Genomic DNA, 9,564 nt, shown 5'->3' with positions numbered 1-9,564 from the left:
TCAACTTTCAACAAAAAATAGACTTTTGAAACTTTCTCAGAAGTGTTTATTACAGCTCTTTAATGAGCCCAATTTAATCTTTGCTTGGTATATCCAAAGAAACCTGAGTATTTTGCTGCATACTGAAAATGCCATCATTATACAATGTTAAGACCCAACTTCTGGCTCACTGTATTATCCGTTTATTTGGGTTCTGGATTAACCTTAGTTTTTTTTTAACACTCGCATTTTTATTTATGTATACTCATTCCATTTTATATTTACTGCCCTATTTTCAAACAATAGCATTTTATTACTCTGGAGAACAAATTACACTTTTTAGGTATAATTCACCCTAGTTCAGGGTACATTTCAAGTAACAAGGCACACAGGGAATGCTGTCCCTGTGTAGACCACCAGCTCAGATAGTTCTCTTAAAATCCTTTCAGTGAGTACAGTTTCCAGCTTTTATCTTTGGAAAAATATGGTATTGAATATTAATAAAGATGTGAGTTCACAAAAGCTAACCCTAATCATTAGCATTCATGAGACCAAAGTTAAAATCAAGATAGAAGGAAAAATCATGACAAAAGTCAGTGCTCTACCTTCTGATATTATCAGGGGAAAAAAAATCTTTCATTTTTATTTTTCAAGTATTTAGTGTGTATGTTTAGTCTCTCAGTCATGTCTGACTTTTTGCAGCCCTATGGACTGTAGCCTGTCAGGCTCCTCTGTCCATGAGGATTCTTCAGGTAAGAAAACTGGAGTGGGTTGCCATGCCCTTCTCCAGGGGATCTTCCCAACCCAAGGATTGAACCCAGGTCTCCTGTATTGCGGGTGGATTTTTTACCATATGAGCCACCAGGGAAGCCCAAAGTATTTAATAGTCAGCATCAATTTAAAGTAACCTTGACTGAGATCTCAATTTAAATATTCACTTAGTTGTTCTGACTGATAACAGTAAAGTTGCTAAACACATGGCTTGCAAGCTGTACTTGATCCTGTAAATTGTATGAGCAGTAGGTCCATAATTGTCATTTACTTCCCCTCTCCCTGGCATTAGCCTGGGGTTTGGTGAGGCATACATGCTTAAAATGTTTCTTTAGTTTAATGATTAATGACATCTGATAACAGAACAATAAGACAATCAGCCATAAAAGGACCAAGTTACGTATCTAGGGGATTTTGTATAATTCTTATGAAAAGCTGCAAATAAATCTATTTAAAATTAAATCCACGTGTCTTTTCTCTTTTGAAATAAGTTCATACAGAGTTTTCAGAGAGACAGAAATGGGAAAAGAAAAACAGTTAAGAGTGCGTAAGAGAACATGTGAAGCAATGGTGAAGGGCACCACAGTTGCTGTGATCAAATGTAAACGCTGGCACTAAGATTTCTGGCAGTCAGAAAGAGGCTAAGTGCTTTGCTTGGATTATCAAAAGGGAAAAAATGTCAGTTTTCAGAGTAAAGCAAGATATTCTTGTACTGTATGCATTACTAAAAGCTGGCTGTAGCTGTTTAACAGTAACAGATACAGTAGAGGTGGGGAAAAAAAGAAACTACTTTTATAACTTTGTAAATGACTTTCCCGCAATTTATTTTTGTGCTTTTGGGTGAAATGTTAATGATAATGCACAGCTGTGTTTTCCATCTGAATGGAGAATCTGATGCAACTGAAGGGAATAATCTTAAGTTGGGATTTTTGTTGTCGATTTTGCCGTTGTAATGACTGGTTAAGTTCCCTGAAGAAGTCTCTTAACTACACTCACGTGCGTGCTCAGTTGTGTGTGATTCTTTGTGACCCCATGGACTGTAGCTGTCAGGTTTCTCTGTCCATGGCATTTCCTAGGCAGCAATACTGGGGTGAGTTTCCATGCCCTCCTCCAGGGGCTCTTCCCAACCCAGGGATCAAACCTGTGTCTCGTGCAACTCCTGATCTGTCAGGCCGATTCTTTACCACCTGGGAACCCCTCTTAACAATATATACACCAAAATTTAGACAAACAATTCCTGCAGTGCTTAGCTGTATAATACTTAGATCTTGCTTTGAGATGTGAGAATAAATTAAAAAGTAAACGCACATTTTGATAAACACTGATTTTCATGCCCACTCCTCACCAGAAATTTTTCTGGAGATACTGAAGAATTGCTTCAGCAAGAGCTACTCCACTAGGAATACCTCCCACCACACTATGAAAATCAGGGAAGTCATTAAGATGAAAAGGGAGAAAACTGGCTGCCTGAAGGGTAGACTTAACAGAAATGGAGCATGAATTTTTCAAAGTTAATTTTATTTCTGTCCAAGGTGTTATCCCTGTACAGAGCCATCATGGCTCAACTGAACATAACAAATTAAGCAATGGCGACAGCCATAGGTATAATATTGAATAAATACATTTCAACAGGAGGACAGAGCTGGCATTTTTACATTCTTTAATTAGTGTTATATAAGGAAGATCTATATAGGATAACTTATGTACAAAATGAAAATATCAATTGGGGTTTCTTTTAACAAGAGAAGTGTATCCTTAAGTGTCTTTGCCTATAATGTTTGAATCAAGGAGGTCTTCAGTTCAGTTCAGTTCAGTTCAGTCGCTCAGTCGTGTCCGACTCTCCGCGACCCCACGAATCACAGCACGCCAGGCCTCCCTGTCCATCACCAACTCCCGGAGTTCACTCAAACTCATGTCCACAGAGTCGGTGATGCCATCCAGCCATCTCATTCTCCGTCGTTCCCTTCTCCTCCCGCCCCCAACCCCTCCCATCATCAGAGTCTTTTCCAGTGAGTCAACTCGTCGCATGAGGTGGCCAAAGTATTGCAGTTTCAGCTTTAGCATCAGTCCTTCCAATGAACACCCAGGATTGATCTCCCTTAGAATGGACTGGTTGGATCTCCTTGTGGTACAAGGGACTCTCAAGAGTCTTCTCCAACACCACAGTTCAAAAGCATCAATTCTTCGGCGATCAGCTTTCTTCACAGTCCAACTCTCACATCCATGCATGACCACGGGAAAAAACATAGCCTTGACTAGACGGAACTTGGTTGGCAAAGTAATGTCTCTGCTTTTTAATATATGATCAAGGTTGGTCATAACTTTCCTTCCAAGGAGTAAGCTTCTTTTAATTTCATGGCTGCAATCAGCATCTGCAGTGATTTTGGAGCCCCCCAAAATAAAGTCTGACACTGTTTCCACTGTTTCTCCATCTATTTCCCATGAAGTGATGGGACCAGATGCCATGATCTTTGTTTTCTGAATGTTGAGCTTCAAGCCAACCTTTTCACTCTCCTCTTTCACTTTCATCAAGAGGCTTTTGAGTTCCTCTTCACTTTCTGCCATAAGGGTAGTGTCATCTGCTTATCTGAGGTTATTGATATTTCTCCCGGCAATCTTGATTCCAGCTTGTGCTTATTCCAGCCCAGCATTCCTCATGATGTACTCTGCATATAAGTTAAATAAGCAAGGTGACAATATACAGCCTTGACGCACTCCTTTTCCTATTTGGAACCAGTCTGTTGTTCCGTGTCCAGTTCTAACTGTTGCTTCCTGACCTGCATACAGGTTTCTCAAGAGGCAGATCAGATGGTCTGGTATTCCCATCTCTTTCAGAATTTTCCACAGTTTATTGTGATCCACACAGTCAAAGGCTTTGGCATAGTCAATGAAGCAGAAATAGATGCTCTTCTGGAACTCTCTTGCTTTCTCCATGATCCAGTGGATGTTGGCAATTTGATCTCTGGTGCCTCTGCCTTTTCTAAAACCTGCTTGAACATCTGGGAGTTCATGGTTCACATATTGCTGAAGCCTGGCTTGGAGAATTTTGAGCATGACTTTACTAGCGTGTGAGATGAGTGCAATTGTGTTGTAGTTTGAGCATTCTTTGGCATTCCCTTTCTTTGGGATTGGAATGAAGACTGATCTTTTTAAATATTGTTAAAAAAAAAAGGCCCAGCACTCTGCCTGTTCTTGGCTTAATACAGTAGTTCTTAATTTCTCATATGATAGTCCTCTGGGATATGTAGGGTCTGCCTTTCACATGGTAGTTCAGAAAGTCAGCTTCTTTCTCTCTCATGCATCTCCTGGAACATTGCAGTCCTTTGCTCTTAGCTGGAAAAAAGAAAACAGAGGATGGATGAGGCACTCTTCTTAATCATGTCAGAAGTGGAACATGTAACTGGATTCACCATCCACTGGCCAGATTTAGTTATGTGGCCACAATACAATTCCCCCAGAAGAGGAGCTTGGAAATGCAGATGGGCTGAGCAGTCACTTTGTAGACATAGCCCTACTCTGCTGAAGGAGAGTAGGGATTTGTAGTGGACAGCTAACTGACTGAAAGCTCAGAATTACCTGTTTCAGATTGACATTCTAAAGTCTTGGAGGAAGATCAGAGTGTATGAGAAGGAGGGCTTTGTCTCAGGATGCTACCATTGAAAAACACACTGAAAACTCATATCTTTTCATTGAGATCAGGAAGTCAGGGGAAAGACAGTAAAGTTAGACATGTATTCCTGTAGCCCAGACACCTAAGTTACCTGTCCAGACATTGCTAAACATATACTTCATAAATTGATTTTACTTTAGCTATGTATAAAACCACCTGTTGAATCAAGAAAGATTTATAGAATTTTCTTACAGAATTTCATAACCAGCAATCTCTTTCCACTTCTTCAAAGGGCAGCAGGAAATCCTTGATCTCCATGTAAATAAACAATGTGTGACTAAGCCTCCAGAGTTACTTTCCCTGCCTCATTATGTAAATTGAATCATTTGCAGTGGATCAGGGTGTTCAGGCTTATTTTATATGACATGTTTTCAGAGTGTTCAAATTGGGTTTATGCTCTTCAGTTTTCTGACTTAAAATACAAGGTATTTAACTAAGAAGTTTTTCTGTTTTTTTTCGAAAAGATACAGTCCAGCATGACTTTCTTTACAGATGAACTAAAGTTTAGAAGAAGTGTATATTTGCCAGATATTAAACAACTAAGTAGTGCAGAGATGACATTGATGTATACAGAATCATGCTTTCTCCTCTGGGCTGTTTTATAATTGTTTTTCTTCCTCACTGATGAAAATATATGAATATTGACTTTGTTTTGCTTAATTAACTATCAGCTGAAAGAATAAATTTAGACACTGGCATGGTTTTTCTTCATTATGATCACATTCTTTTGAAATGTAAATCCATAAATGGATACCAGAATGAAACATTGAGATCAACATGCAATTGATTTTTCTCAGCCAGCTGTTGAAAGGATTTTTAACTACCAGAGAAGAAATAATTAGAGCTATTCTTGTAGCATGAAATGGCTACAAGTAAATGTAATTTATTTCTGAAATATTTTGTATACTTTTAGAAAGTCAAAACTGTGTTTAAACAAGAATGGCAAAGAACTTACCTCCAAAAGTGAAAACAGCAAAATTGAAACTCAGAGAATTTTTGGGTGAATACTTTACTATTTCTAGAACATCACACAGCAAATGGCAGTGGAAAAATTTATTCATCTAGTTTATTCATATTTTCATTGAATACTCACTGCTAGAATGATGCAAATGTATGTATGAACACACAATGACAACATAAGCTCCATGGTAGACTGTTTAATTTGTGAGTTTACAAGGAAACTTCAACAGGCCTAAGGTATTCAGCATGAAAATGAAAATCTTATTAGAAATGGAGATTTAAAAAAAAAAATTTTTATTTTTTTTGTAATGACTGTTTATTAATACATGTATCACAAATGTTCACAATATCAATGCATTCTTGTTGGCATGCGAGACAGAGGCATTTTTTAAGATCTTTTAGAAATATCTTGACTTTTGTCCCCCCTTCACACTCATTTTTAAATTGATTTTGATGAGGTCCTCGATGTCTGTAATGTCAATGCAAAGAAAAAATATAGAAAGAAATAAAATAACACAATAGCAATTAACTGGGGAAAAACAGAAGTAATTATTTACTTCACAGGAAGCAACAATACAGCTTTGTAACAGGGTTATACAGGCGCACTAAACCCTCTATACGTTCCCAGGCATGTAACAGCAAGGAGCAAGGAGGCCACCCAAAGCTTGATAATCTCCTTCGTGCATGACACATGCCCTTTTCTCCTCAAGGACAATTACAAAGTATTACATGCCCTAGGCAGCCTGAAGAAGGTAGGAAAGAGCCTTAGTAAAAGGGAAAACCCAACCAAAGGAGATTAAGCCAAAAGAACAGATAGCTATCTGCTTATCTATATCTAGGGGGTGTGCAGCGTTTATCAATCATGATCAAGGGCTAACAGGAGCCTCCCACACTACATGCAGGGCTCAGCAGGGCCAGTGATGGTGTGGAGAACCAGTCACCTACAATGAGCTGCAGTTGGACCAAGTACAGATGGAGGAGCTGGCACACACAGGGCCTTAGGTGGGGTCCCCTAGGACTAGATGCAGGGAACCTGGCTACACTCTGGCACAACAGGGCTTCACAAAATGGAACGCTACGCATGATGCAGGCTGAAAGGTGGAGCAGAGGCTGTGTGGGAGTGTCAGTTGCAGTTGCACGCGGGGTGGGGTGGGGGTTAGGACAGGTGTATTATGTACTGTGCTCTAACATTCTTTGGAAGTCTTTCAAAGATTGCTGCAGTTCCTTTTGAAAACAGGTCTCTTATTCCGTCATTCTTGAAAGACTCCTTATACCATCTCATACTGGTTGGCCGTGATGAACCGAGACAAACAGCAGGCCAGCAGCATGCCAATCAGCTGGGAGAATGCAATCCCAAAAGCCACTCCAGCGATGATTCCCATGTTGGTCTCCATGAAACTGGTCACCAGATCATAACAACCCTTCTGGTTCACTTTAGTGGCGGCAACAGTCAGGTTGTGCAGATCCTGGGGGTTGCAATCGGTGTCATTCATGCAGCAGCTCAGGGGGACGCCGTGCTCCAGGAAGTAGGGGCTGGCGCTCCAGGTGGTATAGTTCTGCACACCGCAGCAGCTCAGGCTGCGCTGCACGTGGTCCACCGCCCGGCTCCTCTCGTCGTTGCCATTGTAATTCTGCATGGCGTCCGTGTAAGTCCTCAGGAAGGTGTCCTTGATCTCATGACGAAACACGAACCCTGAAATGCCAGCCACGAGCTCAGCCAGAAACACCAGGGACAGAAACATGGCGTACAGTTTCAGCATCCATGGGCTACCACGGCATGTGGCAAAGCATCCAAACAGGCCAAACACGACGATGGCGGTGCCAGTGCCGATGAGCACATAGGGGGCATTTGTGGAGTTCTCGGCGATAAGGGAGATGTAGGTGCCCAGAGTAAGTTTGCCCCAGACTCCAACGGCCAGCAGGATCACCCCAGTGATCCAGAAGACGAAGGAGCAGATGATGAGGAGGGTTTTGAGACAGGTTATCACAGGTTTGGTCTCCATTCTCCTCGAAGCCATACTACAGAGCTCTGGCGGCAGCGGTGGCTGGAGGAGGGCGGGCGCGCGGCAGGGGGGAGGGGGCGGGGCGGGGCGGGGCAGGGGCCACTATACTGGAGTGTAGTTTATTTATTTTTTTTACTTTACAATAATATATTGGTTGGTTTTGCGATACATTGACATGAATCCACCCCAGGTGTACATGTGGTCCCCTTCTTGAACCCCCCTCCCACCTCCCTCCTCCCCATATCCTCCCTTCAGGTCATCCCCGTGCACCAGCCCCGAGCATCCTGTATCATGTGTCGAACCTGGACTGGTGATTCGTTTCACATATGATAATATACATGCTTCAATGCCATTCTCCCAAATCATCCCACCTTCACCCTCTCCCACAGAGTCCCAAAGACTGTTCTATATACCTATGTCTCTTTTGCTGGGTCGCTAAGGGTCGGACTCGACTGAGCGACTTCACTTTCACTTTTCACACATTGGAGAAAGAAATGGCAACCCACTCCAGTGTTCTTGCCTGGAGAATCCCAGGGACGGGGGAGCCTGGTGGGCTTCCGTCTGTGGGGTCACACAGAGTCGGACACGACTGAAGTGACTGAGCAGCAGCAGCAGCAGCATGCAGGGTTAAGGTTACCATCTTTCTAAATTCCGTATATATGCCTTAGTATACTGTATTGATGTTTTTCTTTCTGGCTTACTTCACTCTGTAAAATAGGCTCCAATTTCATCCACCTCATTAGCACTGATTCAAACGCATTCTTTTTGATGGCTGAAAAATACTCCATTGTGTATATGTTAGTGCTTACAATTTCTATTCTAGCAGATGTGTAAGAGATGTGTTCTCGAGATGCGTAAGAATTGTATAACTTCCTGAGCTTAACAGTTAATCATATAAACAAGAGATCCACCCAACTTGAGAGGAGCATTAGTTTCTTTACATAAATAAATAAAATTTAAAAATTCTGGCAAAAATTATAAAGTGGGAAAGGAATCACAAAATGCAAATCTGTAGTAAAAATATGAAAAACAAAAAACTTGATTATATTAAAATTTTGTGCTCTGATTTGATTAAAAGGGAAATTCTACCTTGGATCTATTACACTAGTTGGACAGGGGCATTTTATAGCTGTTGATCATCTTTCTACCTTTTGTAACTATTGAGAAATATAAAGATGGGATGTTATCAGGAATTAAGCAATGCTGTTTTATTACAAAAGTCATGCTTTATTCAAAAATATATGCTGTGGCAAGAGACTTTCCATATTTCTGTATTTTATAAATGTTAAGTTACCTATGTAATTACATGTTATGAATTGAAAATAAGAACAAAAATATGATACTTGAGGAGAATTCCTAGATATAAAGAGACACACAGCAGTAATATTTGATCTGGGGACTCCTCTTTGTTGTCACAAATCAGAGAATTTATAAGTTTAAGTTTATGTGAATAATTGTACTTTAAAAATGAATATCACAATGATTTCTTCCTAATTGTGATCTTTGGTGATGTATTACATTCAGTCATGTTCTTTGCTCTGTGTATCTCTTTACTAGGCAGAATTATCCATTTGCAACAGTAACCCAGTTATTTTGATTAGACTGTGAATTCTTGTGTTGAAAGTCAGCACTTGTGGACAGATTGTAGGAAGGAGAAGACTTAAAGACTGAGAAACGTCTGTGCTGTTCCAGTAAAAAGATGTTAAGATAGTTTCATATTTATGCAATGGAGGCACTTAAACACCGCCAGTTGTTTGTAAACAAGAAGATCTTCAGTGGATGCTGATGTCCTTGACAATAGCTTTTGTCAAAAAGAAGAAAAAGTGCTACAGCATGTAATTATTTCTTAAGAGTTAGCTCTGGGAAAGACACTAATTTAAAATTACAAGCACACCATGGACCTGTATTCTTATATTATTTTTTCTATTGTCAAGAGAAGTGTGGAATCTGTTTTATTAATGTACAAGTTCTTAAAATTAAATTTTGGGAAATGTGTCCTCATTTAGTAAGTATTCCAGGTCAATTGATAAGGTCTCCCAATGCATAGGTTCTCCATGTTTGCAGGGATGGAAATCACTGGGGGCAAAAATAATTTCAATTAAATCATTAATTTGAAACTATACTGATCCATTTTGCTGAAAATGCATGATTTGAGTATACTTGCAAATTGCAAGTTCATCA

The 9,564-nt window shown here is 40.2% G+C and overlaps 1 pseudogene; it reads right to left on the bottom strand.

Annotated features, from left to right (window-relative positions):
* Positions 1-6,034: 6,034 nt before the first annotated feature.
* On the bottom strand, positions 6,035-7,420 carry LOC129537967 (tetraspanin-7 pseudogene; annotated as a pseudogene).
* Between the last annotated feature and the right edge of the window lie 2,144 nt (positions 7,421-9,564).

The sequence above is a fragment of the Moschus berezovskii genome, chromosome 7, assembly GCF_049115385.1.
Source record: "Moschus berezovskii isolate FMDL1 chromosome 7, NW_MosBer_1.0, whole genome shotgun sequence".
NCBI classification, from domain to species: Eukaryota; Metazoa; Chordata; class Mammalia; order Artiodactyla; family Moschidae; genus Moschus; species Moschus berezovskii.
This window is presented reverse-complemented; position numbering and strand designations above follow the sequence as displayed.